Here is an 18,533-nt window from a genome sequence, read left to right as displayed (position 1 = left end):
ATTGAAGGAAAATGAAAACACAAATATCAAAATGTGTGGTATGCAGCTAAAACGGTATTTAGAAGGAAATTTGGAATATTAAATATGTTAGAAAATACGAAAATTCTCATATTAATGATCAAAGTCTCTACCTTAAAAAACTAGAAAAAAGTAACAAATTCAAAGCAAGCAGAAAGAAGGAAAGAATAAAGATAAGAGAAGAAATTGACAAAAATTAAGAACAGAAAATTGATTTTAAAAATCAACAAAACAAAAAGTTGATTCTCAGAATACCAATAAAATTGATAAACTCTTAGCCAAACTGATCAAGAAGGCACTTTCCCATCTCATCCTTCCATCCATCCTGCTTTACCAATCACCCAGACTGAGGCAACTAAGAGGCAAGTGCCTGGGAAGCATCCAAGAACCCGAAGGAACATTGGAGCACGTAGGGGAGAGATCCAGGATTTTCCCTAATGACCATAATGCAGATCACTGCATGGAATGGCCCCAAGTGTCTACAACAACAAACTCCCTCTCTTTAAGAAGTTGGCTAAGTCAAATCGAGCGGAGCAACCATTCTAGAGTTGGACCAATCCACTGGTTAAAAGATGTAACTCAAAGCCAAAGTAAAGTGCTGCTTTTCTCCTGTAATTGACTGGCAAAAGTAACATTGTTAATATTAGGTTGTAACAAACCCCCTTTCCAGAAAAAGGGCAGAGTCCTGGGGTTACATGAGGAAAGTGGATCTGCAGGAAACTCAGCGGATTGGGACATTTTGCCCAAAGCCCTGGGTTCCGGCCTCCTCACAGCAATTAGTAACAGGGAGTCTTCTGAGTTTCAATGTCATGTCTCACACAGTTCTTATTTTACCTCCCAAGAGACAAAAAAAAAAAAAATCAGAAGAGTTTTTCTCTTTTTTATTATTCTTTTTTTTTTTTTTTATAAAGTCAGATTCTAGGAGACATTTTTGTCTTTTTTTCTGCCAAGGTTTTTCCCTCAAATGAAAAACACAGCTTTGTCCAGCCAAGAGGACAAAAAAAAAAAGAGGTCATCTGAAAAGCCTTATTCCTTGAGTAAATTATTTCAGGCATCTTGACTGCTAACACACAGATATAGTCTCTTGAAAGCTCAAATAACTCTTCCACATCAGGCCCAAGAATATTGCCCTCATAGACAACAGGCCTTCAGGGAAAGTCAACACCTCTGAGGTTTTCTTGCAAAAAGAAATTTGCTTTTTGCTGATTCCAAACGCTTGTGTCTCTGACCTCAGTGGCCCTCAATATGCAAGACCCCATCCCTTTCAATAGCAAATATTTCTCAGGGCTCCCTTTACTGTCCTAAAACGGACTTCATAAAAAATTGTAACCTTCCTACACATGTAATTTTTCAACATAACAGTATAATATCCTATAATACAAAGAAGAAATGAAAATAATGGAATTTATAATAAATAATGTACATGCAAAGAGACTCAGGCACAACTATACCAAAGACACAGTGAAGTACTCAATGCATCTACACAGAGAATTAGTGGGAATTTGACATCTACAAAACAGACTAATTTAGGTGTATTGTATTGGTGATTGAAAGGCCAAAAGCAACATAGCTATTGGGTAATGTGATTTCCTAAATAGGGAAAACTCTTGATAAAATTCCAAATAAATCAGGTATACTCTTCCATCAATTTACACAGTAGTTGTAGTCATGGAAAATTCAGCCTATTTTGAAAGCATGCAAAAAATACTGTGAATGCATATGTTATTAGTCCTAGATTAATAATTATAAAGAAGTTTCCACTTACCTAAGTGACTGGAGAAGACTTCAAATTATGCAAAACATGGAACAACTCTTCCTTGTGTGGGCCTGTCCTACAAATTGCAACTTACTAGCAACCCTAGCCTCAGCCCCCTAAATGCCTCCAGCACCCTCTTAGACAACAAAAAACAGTCCCCCATTGTCCAAAATGCACTCTAGGGGACAGTATCATTCCTATTAATGATAGGGCACTCTTTTATCTGTGTGCTTAAGAAAACAAGCATATTCTAAAAGAGATCTCACTTCGAAGTTCATGTTTTCAGACTTAGCTTTGACTTTAGTACATCTGAATCAGAAGTGTGGAAACAAGTCTGAGTTCTAGAGTCACACCTTGATTTAAATCTCAATTTCACCACTCAATTTGCTAAATTTCACCTGGTATCCTTGAACAATCCCTTATTCTCTCCGATTACCAGTTCCTCTTCTATAAAATGGAAAAAATTACATCTTTATAGCAGGACTACAAATTTAACTTGCACTCAACTCAGTAATGTCTTCATTGTTCACAAACTAATCTGGCATCTCTCCCAAGCCCACGTTCACACTTAATGGGGAAAGAATTAACTGTATGTCTGATGCAGTTTAAATATAAATCCAATTTGATCATTAAAACAATCCCTTTGGGTAATGTTGAGAGTCTCTAGGGGAAAAAATGTTTAGTCTCCCAACTGGACTGGCTTCGTGGGCATGTGAACTGTGCAGTTGCACATGGCCCTACACTCCAAAGGGCCCCCCAAGATTTTGAGATCTTGAAATTCTTAACTTTTGAACAATGGACTTGCATTTTCATTTTGTACTGGGCCCAGCAAATTATGTAACCAATAGTGGCCTTTAGACAGCTGCCTCCTTCTCCCGCTTCTGTCCTTAAAGATGGCATCTGGATATCTGAAGAGAACGGGTGTGCATGGGTTCTTGTAGCACTGGGGTAAGAGCCTCCTGGCCCCATGTGGGTCATTAGCATGCATTGGGAAGTTACTACTGGCCACCAGGACAATGACCATTATTCACCAGGGGCTCCTTGCTGGGTTGGGACCTCGTAGCACCTCTGCATGATTCAGCCTTAACCCTGCTGTGTTGGCTGCAGGAGTGACTGTTCTGTCCCTCACTCAATCTATAGGCCTGGCAGTCCACCCTGCCTCAGTGAGGCAGAGTGGCAAAGGATATCTGGAAAGCCTACTAGCTCTCATCACACCATCTGTAAAACATGGAAACTGAGAGCAACTTAGGAAAACAAAGCCACAAGATCTCCTTCTGTCTGACCACGCGGCATGGCCAAGTTGTTGCGGTCATAGCCCAGGCTGGTGAGGTGGGCAGGACGAGACATGTGCTTTCTAGGGCCATCAACTCAGAGATGGGAAACAGCTCACCTTTCTACCCTTGCTCTTCTTACTCTCACTCTTGTAACACAGCTTCCTCTTTTCAAGCCAAGAGAAAAAATTAAAAGACACTTCTCGTCCTATTCCATTACACAATCTCCTTAGCCAAAAAAGGAAAGGAATGAGGGAGGTTTTTCTTTACTTTCCCTGTATCGTATCCTCTGGCTTCCTGATGCTAATCTTGTAGTTAAGCTTTAAATATGTACAAGGGTGTCTTCTCTATATGATGGGGACCCTTCTGTGATCTGAGTTTTCTAGGCTCAGCTAGTAATGTGAGAAATGGGAAATAAAGCAATTTAGCAAACCCCCTCTCTCTACAATACCTAAGAGATCAAGATCTCATTTCCTCTTTCCCTGGGGCAATAACCCTCATGGTGCCCCCTTAAAGGCCTGCCTTTTGCAAAAAATAATAATAAAAATAAGAGGGAAAATAAAATGCATCCATTTAACATTTGCAAAAATTTTAAGCCAAACTCAACCACAAAAAAACAAAAAATTCAATTAAAAAGCATGCCAAGGACTTAAATAGACATCTCTCCAAAGAAGATATACAAATATCTAAGAAGCATGTGAAGATAGTAAGCATCACTAATCATTAAGGAAATGAAAATCAAAACCATAATGATCATACTCATTAGGATGGCTATCATCAAAAGCACAGAAATAACAAGTGTTGGCAAAAATGTGGAGAAATTGGAACTTTTACGCTTTGCTGGTGGGAATGTAAAATGGTGCAGCCACTGTGGCATTTATTTACAAAATTAAACCAAAATTAAACATAGAAATATTATATTTCCCTGTAATTCCACTTCTAGGTATATACCCAAAAGAATTGAAAGCAGGGACTCAAAAGATATTTGTACACCAATGTTCAGAGTAGCATTATTCACAATAGCCAAAAGGCGGAAACAACTCAAATGTTCACCGACAGATGAACAGATAAGCAAAAAATGGTGTATACATACAGTGGAATATTATTCGGCCTTAAAAAGTAATGAAATTCTGATACATGCTATACCATGGATTAACTTTGAAGACACTGTGATAAGTTAAATAAGCCCAACACAAAGGTACAAATATTTTATGATTCTACTTAGATAAGGTACTTAAATAGTCAAATTCATAGAGGCAGGAGGCAGAAATGGGGAGTTATTATTTAATGGGTACAGAGTTTCAATTTGGGATGAGGGAAAAGTTCTGGAGATAGATAGTTGTGACGGTTGCACAACAATGGGAATACACTTAATATCACTGAACTGTACATTTGAAACTAGTTTAAATGGTAAACTTTATGTTATATATATTTTACCACAATAAAAACAAAGTAAGCCAGGGAGAGGGATGAGGTGATGGACTAGCAGCAGCCTGCACCCACTGCTCTAGGGATGGGCCTTCTTGGAAAGAGCATGGTAAAGCATCAAAGAGGTTATGGGGGACATTCAGAGTGAAGGAGAAGGTGACAGGTGATTCATTCTGCTAGATCGGCAGGAACCTGGGGGAGGCATCCACACGTGGGGAAGGACAGGAGGACAGAGTTCTGGGCCTCCACGCTCCCCCTTGCAGGCACTGGGGGGAAATTGTGAGGGGGGGCCCCAACCCCGCCACAGACCTCTCGTCTGGTCATGGAGCTGCTTGCAGTCTGTGCAGCAACACTGCACCGGAGAGCAGGTGCAGCAGGGACCTGATGGCTACTGTTTCCAGGTTACTGCAGCTAACATTGTTCAGAGCTCCAGGTGTGCAAGGGGCTCAGCTTGGCTGCAGCTGACTAGGTGTCACCCACACTAGGCTGGGAAAGGAGGAGATAGAGCAGGTGCTCTCCGCCGCGTGCCCTGTGACTGGGGGCCAAGCACTCCTCCACCCCAACAGGGTCTATTTGACTAGACCCTGGCACCATAGACACCACCTGAGACACCTTGCAGGGACTGCATTTGCAGGACCTGGGCAGGGGGAAAGCCCTCGTCCAGCAGCCTCACCCCTGCGACCCCCATGCTGCCCCTCCACCTCAAGGTTACTACCCTACTGTCTGACCCCATGGCCCCACTCGTGCAGCTCCGGCCCTGCCTCCAGGCGGCAGCTGCGGCTCCAAGGCTCCAGCACTTCCCCAGTTCCCCCTCTGAGGCCCCAGCGCTCCTGCTAGGCCGCACAGCTCCACCTCTGATGCTTCAGGGCTCCTGTCGGCCCCCAGGCTCCACCCCAGTGCTGCTGCTGGGCGCAGGCTCTGTCTCCAAAGCTCCACTGCAGAAGCGGGCCACGGCTCAGCGCCACCTTCTGTCCCGAGGCTCTAACCCTGAGGCACCACCATTGCGGCTGCTGGAAAAGCAGCTCCACTCCGGTGGCTTCAGCACTGCTCCCAGGTCCTGAAGCTGCCCCTGGAGCTCCAGCACTGCCGGACCGCTCCCATCCCCGGCTATGACGCTCCCCACAGCCATGGAGCTTCACGGCCCACCCGTGGGGCTCACACTGGCCGCCTGGAGGGAACAACCCCAAGGTCCGACGGTCCACAAGCGACCCACCAACATTGAGCCTCCATCACATCTGGACCTGGTTGGAGCAAACACCCACAGCGTGGACACCTGTGGCCACTGCCTAGACGGCCCCCCCTTTATACCTCCGGAGGTATAAAACAATACCTCCAACAAGATCTCACCCAGCCCCCAACTTGAGCTTCCAACAGTGGTGTCGGCAACAACCCACCTCCACATAAACAGCATCAAGCATGGGCTTTCACTATGGTGATCACAGGAAAATGGGATGAAACAGAACAGCTGCATTAATGGCTCTTGTTGGGCCTGCCAGTCTCCTGCTGGGTCAATCTTCCAAAGTAGGTCACAAAGGCACCATCTAGGAACCTCTCCTTCTTCTCACTAAATAGGAGAGTTCTCAGCAAAGGAGAACAGCTGCCCTGCAAACCTATCTGCACTGAGCTGAGAGAAGAGGATTCACATGAGAGGAAATCAGTGAAAGAACTCCGGCAACATGAAAAAACAAAACAGTTCAACATGCTCAAGGGATCACAATGGGTTTACAGCAAAGGAAAGGAAATTGTCGAAATACCAGAAAGAATGCCGAATATGGATGGAAAGTAAGATGAATGAAAGTGAAGAGAAAGTTGAAAACCAACAAAAAGAAGCAAAAAAAATAAATAAAATACTTCAGGATATCAATAAAAAAATGAAAAGGTCACCAAAGAGCCAGACAACGTAAGAAAGGATATGATAGAACTTAAAGAAATGAAAGAGTTTAGCAAAACTCTTTAGCAAATTTAACATTTAGCAAATTTAAAAATACAACAGATCATTAATCATGTAATCAAACTAAAAAAAAAGAAAGAAAAAGAAAAGAAAATAAATAAATAAATAAAATACAACAGAAAGTTTCAAAAACAGGCTAAACAAAGCAGAAGAAAGAATCTCAGAGCTTGAAGACAAGGCTCTCGAACTAACTCAGTCAGTCAAAGATCCAGAAAAGAAAATAAGGGAGAATGAACGATCACTCAGGAAATATGGGACTATAGGAAGCGAACTAATATATAAACTATAAGTATCCCTGAGAGAGGAGAAGAAGAAAAAGCAAAAAGCGTGGAAAATCTATTGCAGGGGGTCATTGAGGAAAACTTCCCTGGTATCACCAGAGATTCAGTCCTTAGATCCAAACAACTTAGTAAATGTGTATGTTATAACAACTTAGTTATCGCTTGAAATATAATACATATAAATTTTTTAAGATAATGTTTTGTTTCACTCTTAGCTGCGATAATGGGATACATGAACCTGTTGGAACTGCAGAGCTTCTGATATCTTGAAATCAGATGGGACATCACCACCCTCATCTCCTGTTCCATACTCATTTTCATGCAGTACTTGCTTTTTTTTACAGCAACCACCAAAATCCAGCTTTGCAAAAATATGACAGCTTCAAAAGCAATATATCGGTATGATGTTAACACTGCGAACTACATCAAGCTAGTAGCTTGTGTGATGTCCAACAGTCAGAGGGTATAACTATGCTTCCCTCGAAATTTTAAAATATCCCACAACCCCCTGTGAATTCACCCTGACATCCCAAGGCACCTCAGCCACAGTTCGAGAACTGCAGCATTAGAATGATAGTTTGGAATGTGCTGTGGTAGATGGTTGGGGTAACGCCCCCGTGAATCATGCCTTCCTGTACCCATGCACTCCCATAGCCCCCTCCACATGGGCACAAGCCAATGTGACTTGCTTTGGCCAATGGAACATTAGCAAATGTGACACAGGCAGAGATCTGAGAGGTACGTATGCATTGAGATTTGCCCTCTCTCTCTGCTGGAAACCCTTCTGCCACCATGTGGCACACTCAGGTGAGCCCCCTGGATGATGAGACTTCATGGAGAGAGGCCCCAGTCATCCCAGCTAAGACCCCAGACATGTTAGTGAGGCCAACTTAGGCCATCCAGCTCCAGCCAAACCAACCCAGACCAAAAAAACTGCTCCCTGAACCATGTAATCATGAAACATAATAAAACATTTTTTGTTTTAAACCACTATGTTTTGGGTGCTTTTAGGCAGTAAAAACTAACTGGTACAATGTTAAAGATATTGAGCTTTACACTTTAGGCAATGGAAAACCAATAAAAGAATCCATTTCTTAATTAAGTTGAATAAGAGTTATTAAATGGATGGATGCATATTCATTCAATTGTCCCCTTGGAGTTCTCTTAGAAAGAGCTTGTGACTTCCAGTCTTAGAGCCTCAGGAACAGATCCCAAACTTCATCAACATTTCATTGTGAACAGGATTAGAAAATTTCACTTCATTTGTTTGAACCACATTTCCTAAAATTATAATGTCAATGATCATTAATCTGTAAGGAAGCCTGTTTGTAAAGGAAAATGTGAAATTTTAATTTGCTTGTTAAAAAGCTGAATAGAAGTCCTTATTGTAAGAATGGCCTGTTCAGCCAGAGGTCAGATTGCTGACCACCATAACCACAGTTATGGCCAACACCCAGCAGCAAACTCAGAAACAACTCTGGCCTCACAGTGGCAGAGAGATATCTGCCACAAGATGCTGGACCTTGATCTAATCAGAGCTTTTCCCAACCAAATGCTTGCACAATATAGTAGGGTCTCAAATGAACCAGAATACACAGGTTCCAAGATGGAACATTTTCAGCAGGGGAAGTAGGCCAACAATCTAAAAATCACAGGCATGACCTTGAAAACACAACAACCGGGAGTGGCCTTCAGGACTCCATGGTTTAATGAGCTCAGAGAACATCACCACTCTCTAACACAATAAAATATTCTTTATGAAGATAAGACTGAGTCATCAAGAAAATGTTAAATGTTTATTGAAATGAATTGAAAACACTTCAATAAGATTTTCATTAAAAATGATTGATAAAAATAGTTTAGGCTCTTAAAGTAGTAAATGCTAGCCATCTAGAAAATTCAGATATGTGGAAAATTCCATTTCCCAGGAGCCATTACAAATAATGATGTTTTTGGCATCTCCATAAATTGGAGGCTACTCTGTACACCAGCTCACCCTGACCTTGTTATGATCTACTGCTTTATTCTCTTGAATGGGAGAATTCTCCCAGCCCTCAACAGCCCCAGGATGACTGAGGCACTAGCTCTCCTCAGACAGCAGCTTCAGCTTCCTGGGAAGGAGACAAGGAGATCAATGGGGCAGTGGAGGAAGAAGATGAGTCTTGTCTCATTTGGGCCTACAGGTGAGCTTCCTTCTGACCAGGTCAGGCCCTGCAGGGAAGGTGAGCGTAGGGGTGTATCCACAGATCGCCATGAGGCCATGTCCTGTGAGTGGTGTCCATGTAAAGGAGGTGTCCAGCTGGGAAACGCTGATCCAATTCTAGACCTCTTACCTGTGACCAAGGTCCTGCTTACCTCCACCAAGGAAACTTCCTGAGAGACAGAAGAATAAGCAAGGTAACGCAGGCACCAGACACCATAAACATAGCAAACAGCAGCAAATACCGCCCATGCAGAGGAAAAAAGTCAATTAACCCGTTTTTACTTTACTTTTAACAAAAGTATTACAGATGCTTTAGAAAATACAGATGAGAAAAGAAGAGAGAAAAAGAGAGAGGAAAAGAGCAGACTATACACATAGATAAGTTGTGAAGCCTCAGGTTAATTGCTTTCTTTTAGTTTATGTATATTGCTTGTTTTTAGGAAGTTGGGTTGAGCAGCCGATCGCAGTAAATTTTTGGGATGGAACAAAAGGTCAAGCGCGTGGACAGGTTATGCACCTAGAGTATAAAGGGCTCCGTCCCACAGTGCGCAGGGTCTTTGTCCCAATAGAGGCCGCCATATCGGTGCTCTGGGACTTAGACCCTAGCTCGAGCTAGTCAATAAAACTCCTTTTGATGATTTCAGCCTCAGTGACCCTGTCTCTTTGTTCTGTGGTCCCACGGTTTCCTGCTCTAACAAAATGTGTTGTGTTCATATGCAGATGCTGTGTTAGAATCCACTTTTCTTTATCAGTATATACATCAATGGGATCATTTTTAATAACTGCATCATATTCAGTTTTATAAATATATTTTTAATCAATCCCATGTTTTGAGATATCCAAATTTTGTTTTGTTGTTACTTCTTGGGATGTTCAATACTAACTGAGCAGTAGAGGAGAGTCAGACAGATAGAAATCAACATATTGTCCTATCTTGAATTGCAAAAATAAAGACTAACAAAAAAAAAAAACAGAAATCAACATATCAAAAAATGTATACTTTTTTTTTTTTTTAATGAAAACAGGATGGATGACATGACTCAGGTGTGCAGTCCTAACACGGTCCCTGGAAGTAAACAGAGTTTTCCACACAGGCACAGGCAGAGCGGGAAAACTGCAGGCCTGGGGGGGGGGGGGGCTTCCCTATCACAGCACCACTTGGCAGCAAGCCCAGATAAGCACAAGCTCTCTACAGCAGATAGATCCCAAAGTGGAGGACTGGAGGGACAGGATCCCCGACTCATCAACTAAACAAGTTACTTCTTTTCCGCGGGAGAAAATTATGTGGTGGGAGAGGGCCCGGAAGTATTACAGAAGCGGCTGTCCTTCCACACAGAAACAGGGTGCCAGACAGAAGAGGTTACCCAGCCAGTGTCATTCTGTAAACCAGGCTACAGTAAATATCCTTTCCTCTACGACTTTGTGCATTTGTCCTATTATTTTCTTAGAACAAATTTCTAGAAGTGGGATTCTAGAGTCAACGCTAAAAACATTTCTAAACCGTTTCCCACATGCTATCAAGTTGCAGAGAAAAGCCACAGATTTACACTCCCAATACCAATGGATGAAAGTGCCCATTTCTTCATGCTCTGCTATTGCAATAGGTTAAAATATTATCTCACTATTGTTTTGGTTTGCATTTTCTTACTTGTGAGATTAAAATTTTTTCATATAGTTATTGACCATTTTTATTTCTTCTTTACTGACTCCTTTGAAAAGTTCTTGCCCATTTCTCTAGTGAGATTTTCATTTATTCTTATTCATTTGTAAGATGCAAAAATATTTAAGCAAGTCACTCTTCTTAATCAGAATTGTGATGCACTGGGTGGCAGTTAGAATCATTAAGCCTAATAAAACATGACACTGGTACTGAGAGTGATCATTTCCATATTTATTAAAACTTTTACTTACACCAATGGAAGAATATATTGGCAGAAGAGACAAGTTTTTAGAAGTCAATATCTACAGCTCACAGAAGTGCTTAGATTTAATATCTTCTGATATTAAGTTATACTCTTGCATTTTTATTACAAATTTTAAGTTATTGAATGATTATTGATTCAGAAATTTCTAATGTGAAAAAATCCTTATAGATGTGCTTTATTTCCAGCATATTCCATACATGGAAATATGAGATTTATTTTAGAGATTAAAAAAAAAGACCTCAGAGAGTAATTACTTGTTCTCTTTATTACAAGTCCATTATCAGAAACTTCAAGAATAAACTACTCTCTGAGTAACTACTAACTGACTGTTAAAATGATTGAACTCATATAGACATTATATAATTTACAGATAGCTGCCAGGATGTTGATCCAGAATTTGCCATTGATAGCACTTTTATATTTTTAAGTATTAAAACTGTTCATAAACAATATTCTTAAAGAACTTTTTATGGATTATTCAATAATATTTTTGTAAGAGGTCTTAAAGGATATTGAACAAATTCTAGTAAACAATGCCTTGACAAAAATGTCCTTATTCATTCTATTAAAAGAATTTCCATTCTTTTTTTTTTTTTTTGAGACAGTCGCTTCGTTGCCCAGGTTGCCCAGGCTAGAGTGAGTGCCATGGTGTCATCCTAGTTTACAGCAACCTCAAACTCCTGGACTCAAGCAATCCTGCTGCCTCAGCCTCCCGAGTAGCTGGGACTACAGGCATGCGCCACCATGCCTGGCTAATTTTTTCTATATATATTAGTTGGCCAATTAATTTCTTTCTATTTATAGTAGAGAAGGGGTCTCGCTCTTGCTCAGGCTGGTTTTGAACTCCTGACCTCGAGCAATAATCCGCCCACCTCGGCCTCCCAGAGTGCTAGGATTACAGGCGTGAGCCACCGCACCCGGCCAAGAATTTCCATTCTTAACAAAAACAATTATACTTTAAAATCTACTAAATTGTTAAATTCTAAAATTCCTGGTATTATGCATTGTCTTTACATTTCTCAATAAGTATGTCAATACCTGTTATCTCCCTTATAATTCATTATCATTCATTAATTCAATAAACATTTTTAAGAACTTGCTAACAAACATTATCAGGAACTTTGTGCCACATTTGGAGCTAAGAATACAAAGATAAATAAAAAGAGATCCTACCCTCAAAGAAAATACGAAGGCTGTCCAGAAAGTATCCAACCATTGTTAATATAACAAGAACAGTTATACGGCTGGATACTTTCCGGACAGCCCTCGCTCGTATGTTCTAGAGTTTATGGTCTACTAGGGGAGATAGTCCACAGCTAATTGTGATGGTTAATATTTATGTGTCAACTTGACTGGGTTAAGAGATGCCCAGATAACTGGTAAAACATTATTTCTGCATATGTCTGTAAGAGTATTTTCAGAAGAGATTAGCATTTGAATCAGGAAGCTGAGTAAAGAAGATGCCCTCACCATTGTAGGCAGGGATCATGCAATACAGTGAGGGCCTGGATAGAATAAAAAGGTCTCTCTTTGAGCTGGGATATCTGTCTTCTCCTGCCCTCAGACATCAGAGCTCTGGGTTCTCTGGCCTTTGGACCCTGGAACTTATACCATGTAACCCACTGGTTCTCAGACCTTTGGCCTTGGACTACATTACACCACTGGCTTTCCTCATTCTCCAGCTTGCAGATGGCATATCATGGGCCTTCTCAGACTCCATAATCACATGAGCCAATCCCCATAATAAATCTCTCTCTCTCTCTCTCTCTCTCTCTCTCTCTTTCTCTCTCTCTCTCTCTCTCTCTCTCTCTCTCTCTCTATATATATATATATATATATATATATATATATATATTATTGGTTCTGTTTCTGTGGAGAACTCTGACCATACTTTATATAGTGGGGGAAATTAGGCAGGTAGCAGAAAAACAGAATCCATTGTGATACAATCAAGCATTGACTGACCCCCCAAGGGAACAGCCATTAACTGAGGCTGAGGGGTCTTCTAGGAAGAAGTGACAGTGAGTCATTGAGACCTGCAGAATGAGCAGGTTCTATCCAGGGGAAGAAACAAAAGGTATTCAGGTGTAAAGGCACAAAGGCAGGATGGATAACCATGGGGAGCACTGTGACAAGGAGTTGGGTTTGGTCAAAGCATAGAGTTGGGGTGGGGATAGACAGTAGTAAGAGATTGCACTATAGGCCGGGCGCTGTGGCTCACGCCTGTAATCCTAGCTCTTGGGAGGCCGAGGCGGGCGGATTGCTCAAGGTCAGGAGTTCAAAACCAGCCTGAGCAAGAGCGAGACCCCGTCTCTACTATAAATAGAAAGAAATTAATTGGCCAACTGATATATATATAAAAAAATTAGCCGGGCATGGTGGCGCATGCCTGTAGTCCCAGCTACTCGGGAGGCTGAGGCAGAAGGATCACTCGAGCCCGGGAGTTTGAGGTTGCTGTGAGCTAGGCTGACGCCACGGCACTCACTCTAGCCTGGGCAACAAAGCGAGACTCTGTCTCAAAAAAAAAAAAAAAAAAAAAAAAAAGAGATTGCACTATAGAGGGAAGAATAATATTTCCATATTTATTATTGAAAATTTAGCATGTACCAGCCACTATCTTAAGTGCTTTCTATTTCATTCAATCCTAACAAAAATTGATGAGGAAAGCACTATTCTTACCTCCCTCCCCCATTTTACAGCTAAATAAACAGAAGCCCAGTGAGATTAAAACACTTGTACAAGGTCATATATTTTACAAGTGGCTCAGATAGTATTCCAACTTAGAAATTCCAAATTCCAAATTCCAATTCCAGAGTCTGGGCTCATCTGCTAATTATGAATGGATTTTATGCTATGCTAAGGACTTTGAACTTTACCTTGAAGGACATTGGGGGGCCAAGAAGAATTTTAAGCAGGAGAATGACATGGTCGGTTTTCTTTTTTAAAGGATGGCCCGAATTACTGGGCTGGGGAGGAAGGAGGGTCTAGATCTGAAATAGGACCACCATGTACATATCTGCAGGTTGTATCCTGTACAAGTCTAGGAAGGGCTATTATATTGTGATTTGTCGATGGCAACCACTGCTGTTGTGCAGTGCACAACCTACATGGCCGTACTTAATGGCCTTGCAAGTCAGGAAGCTATTAGTCTATTTTTGTTGCTATAACAGAATACCTGAAACTGGATAATTAATAAAGAAAAGAGGTTTATTTAGCTCACAATTCTGCAGGCTGAGAAGTTCAAGGGCACAGCCTTGGCTTCTAACCAGGGCTTTTGCACTGAATCACAATGTGGTAGACAAGGTCAAAGGAGAAGGTGACATATGCAAAGAACAGAAAAGCTGAGGGAAGTCCTGGCTTCATAACAACCCACTCTTCCAGAACTAATCCATTCCCACAAGAACTAATCCAGTCTCAGGAGCGTGAGAATTCATTCACTACCACCAGAAAAACACCACTCCATTTACGAGAGATCTGCCCCCATAACGCAAACACCTCTCACTAGACCCCCGACTTCCCAATACCACCACACTGGGGATCAAATATTAACATGAGTTTTGGTGAGGACAAACCCCATCCAAACCACAGCATACAGTAACGTAGGCATAAAATGTATGAATGCTGGAACTGAGGAAGGGCAAAGGCAAAGAAGGGGTCATAATCCAGAGGTGTTAAGATGTAGAATCAACAGGAGATGATGACTAGGTGGTGAAGGTGGTAAAGCAAAGAGAGCAGTCAAAGATAAAGTGGTTCTATTTTGTATCAATCTGGCTAAATGGTAGCTACATTTTAAAATCCCCTTCCCTATTTGGTTCTGGGTTAGGTTAGACCAAAAGAGAAACTTGTATGAGATTCAGAAAGTGAAGTGGACCAGCAGCCATTATGCCCTGAAGGTCGTCGTGGTCACAGATGATGAACCAGAGACACAGGTGCTAGCAGGTGTCAGTCTGTCCTCAATTTTCTTCCCAACTCTATATCCTCTTCTGCCTCCATGCCCAGCTGTTCTTTTCATTGGCAAGCCCTGCTGACCCACAGCAACCTGTGACCAGATGCTACTGCAAACTCACAAGGCAACAGCTAGGAACAGTCCACAGCCTCCCATAACTTCTCCAATAGCCCCATTTGTGGTCCCTCCCCAGCAGATTGCCCTGGAGCTCTGACTAGTCAGCCAGGCCGGAGTTTCAGTAGGGTTACCAGTCACTCTTTCCTTATTCACCAACTCTTCTTACTAAATTCCTGCTTTCCCAGTTCCTGATCCCAGCAGGCTTTTTTGTACCAATTAAAAAGACTATTCTAAAATTCATATAGAACTGCAAAGTAGCCAAAATGACTTTGAAAAAGAACAAAGTTGGAGGACTTTTCACCATTTGATTTCAAGACTTATTATAAAGGAATGTATAACAGAACTGTGAAGATGGACAGCCAAATTATACAGGAGCAAAACATTTGGTAAAACTGTTGCCTTCGTTCTGGAGATGTTTATATCCAGATAAACTTCATGCCTACAGAATGTGCTGAAAACCCAAGATCCAGAATTATAAGGAATTTCTCTTGACGCTGGACTTCTAACAACTTTTATATATGCAAACAAAAGCATTATAAATCAGACCTTTCTAAGAGAAAGGTGCTCAAAGACTCAGTACGCTAGGTTACTGGTACTTGTAGCAGGATTTTCTGTTCTTTCTCATTCCCAGTCACTTCATGACAGCTTAATCTTTTTAAATCCTACTTTGGATCATTCGCGCCTCTAAAAAGTACTTTGGATTGCTGGAATTACAGACTTCGTTCTGAAATTTCTTTTTATAGCTCAAAAGGTATTATTTTAGTGGTGCCTTCTTTCATCATCCCTTTTAAATCTAAGAGTTACTGGTATATGCTCTTAAAAGAATTATGTCAGTATCTCTGAATTTTGTTCCCATACCAGTGTGGTCTTGTTACTTTATTGGCTTTGGGGAGTCTGGTAACATAACTAGATAGGTTCTTGGGATATTACTAGCCTTAGTCTACTTCATTTTAAAGTTTTTGGATTTTTTTTTTTGTACATCTGAGAACTTTCAAATAGATTTTGTGACTATTTTTTACACAACCGAATTACAGATTGGTTTGTTCAGATGTGGGTAATTTGTTCTGTGTGTCAAACTGAATTTCAGAAACCTATTCATTCCACCTGCTAGCATATATTTTCCAAAAAGAGTCCATTACCTTAGGGTTTTACAGAGAGAAAACATGTCCACTGTGCAGAACTGTTTTCAGACCACATAAACAAATGGAAAGATGGAGCCACTTTATCACACCCTCAAAGATTTTAATTTCTATCAACTATTAAAACCACAAAACACTAATTTCATTTAGTTACAGTGGCTATTGCTAGAAGCATTAGGCTGGACTTTCAGTTCTATAAGTTAGGAAAAATGTCTCCAAACATTTTTAGAATATTAGAATATAAGTGTTTATTTCAATTGAGCATTTTTTAAAGATTTAACTGAATGAAAAAGCACTGTCTTTTTAAAATTTATAAGTAATGGTCAACCTAATGTGTATTTCAACAACATTTATTCTACCCAAATTACTCAAAAATGTTTGCAGTATAAAATTATAAATGCATTTTTTCTTAGTGTAACCAAAACAGCAATTGGATACTAGAACTAATGGTATTAGAAGAATTTAAGTATTCTTTTCTGAACATTGTTTACATGGTGAAAACATTTTTCATAGAATTTTAAGATACATCTTATCCAGAAGTAGAATTTTCTTTAGCATCAACTTTTATAATTTCCATTCTCAAAATTTTTTTAATTTTTATAAAATTTATATTTTAATGAAAGTCCTCTATGCTATATTTTACTGCTAACAATCAGATTCTTAAGTGAATAATAATTGATTAAGGATATTGTACTTTAATATTACATTATTCTCTGTAAAATGATTAGCAATCTATGAGAATCAATCATTTGAATTTTTGAAAAACCTCAATGTTGTTGCAAAGATTACATTAAAGGTAGCCTTTCCACCCAAACCTACTGGCCTCAAAGTAGCTACCATTAAATTGAGAAAGAAGAGGGTGCGGGCAAGGAGACAAATAAATAAGTGAGACTTGAGAATGACATCTAAGCAAAACTTTGGATATATTTACAGGCATGTGAAACTGTCTGAAAGCCAACTAATCAGAAATTTTCTAAGTTTCTGCATAAATTTTATGCCAAATAAACATGATCCCAACCTGAAAAATCCTTTGACTATTTGAGCACCAGAGCATTCCTCGGGACCCCACACTTGCATAAACAGGTGGCCGGCTGTGAAAGCTGTATGGCCTTCAAGAAGAATACACTCCCAAATGTCATCTTCAGATGTGGCCTTGGAGGACAGGACCTGAAGACCCTCCCAGGGAATGGGCCAAGCACCCTGGGCAATGCAGTTCCTCCCAGAGAGCAGAAGGAAGCAACTTCCCCACCCACAGGGTAGAAGACTTTCATAATGCCTGCTCCATAGGGTTTCGTGAGTTCTAGCAACCAGTAGTTGCTGAGTGTCTTCCACTCTTCTCTTTTTCAAATAAATTTTTATCCCAGTCATCCTTGCCCTGCTCCACCATTGCAAATTGAGAGGGGAGGGGACGAACAGCTTGTCTTTTTATTCCCAGGTCGCCACAAGAAGCCCCATCCAGACACCATGGAGAAGGTTGTGCATCATCTGGAGATCCTAAACTTAGTGCTGCTGCTGCTGCTGCTACTCTGACTTTGTGGGTCCCTGGGCTGCTCTGAGGGTCTTTGCTTTGCCTCCCAGGGGGAAAGGGTGAGTCTTTTCTGTGCAAAAGAGGAAGAATGAAATAGATCATTTGTGACCAGAAAGAAAGAGTATGGAAGAAACTGGTTAGCAAGTCCCCCAGAACCATTCCCTTTTTCTCCTGGGCACCCTGCTACACTCTGCTTCCCAGTCTCCCTTGCAGCTGGCATGTCATGTGTCTCCATCCCAACCAATGAAACGTGGGCACCAGGTCTGGTCTATTTATCCTCTGACTCATGACCCTGCATGCTCTCTCCCTTCCAGCTGGCTAGACTGGAGATGACGAGGACAACCTTGGAGTATTGGTGTGAAGACAGTGGAGCCATAGGACAGAGAAACCTGCGTCCCTAAAAATGTGGAGAAAGGCCACTGTCTAAGAATGTCTACAGCTGACTATAAACTTTAACCATATTAAGCCCCTGAGATTTGGGAGTTTATCTGTTACCATCACCAGGCTTCCCTCATCTATATGCAGGCAGAAGGAACAGCACAGGGAAAGAGAGAAGATTGCAATTCCTGAAATAGCCTGAGGAGGCCAAGGAGTTCTCGCAGGCTGAAATGTAGACTCAAGGGAAAGAGTATCAGAAGACGAACTAAAACGTTTCCTTTGGACAAACTGCTGCAGGTCTTAATGCCATGTAAAAATTGGGACTTTATTCTATAGAAAATGAGGACCATCAAAAAAATTATTTTTTCTTCAATTTAAAACCTCTATAGTAAATGCTGCCAGTAATCTGCCTTTTCTGAAGCAATTAAGAATCCAAATTTTTCACACACTGTTGCTCCCCAAAATTGAAAATATGAAAAATGTAATCACCAAGCTGACAACAACTTTTGCAGTCTGTTAAAGCTGCAACTCATATCAAAATGAATTGTGCCAAATTCATTAAGGAAATTGAGAAATCAATAACCTTCAGAGA

At 40.9% G+C, this 18,533-nt stretch overlaps 1 pseudogene; it reads left to right on the top strand.

Annotated features, from left to right (window-relative positions):
• Positions 1-5,582: 5,582 nt before the first annotated feature.
• LOC105868661 (E3 ubiquitin-protein ligase RNFT1-like) lies at positions 5,583-16,142 on the top strand (annotated as a pseudogene).
• The last annotated feature ends 2,391 nt before the right edge of the window (positions 16,143-18,533 follow it).

Source organism: Microcebus murinus, chromosome 2 (genome assembly GCF_040939455.1).
Source record: "Microcebus murinus isolate Inina chromosome 2, M.murinus_Inina_mat1.0, whole genome shotgun sequence".
In the NCBI taxonomy this organism is placed as follows: domain Eukaryota; kingdom Metazoa; phylum Chordata; class Mammalia; order Primates; family Cheirogaleidae; genus Microcebus; species Microcebus murinus.
Note: the sequence above shows the minus strand (reverse complement) of the source record. Positions and strands in the feature narration are given on the sequence as shown.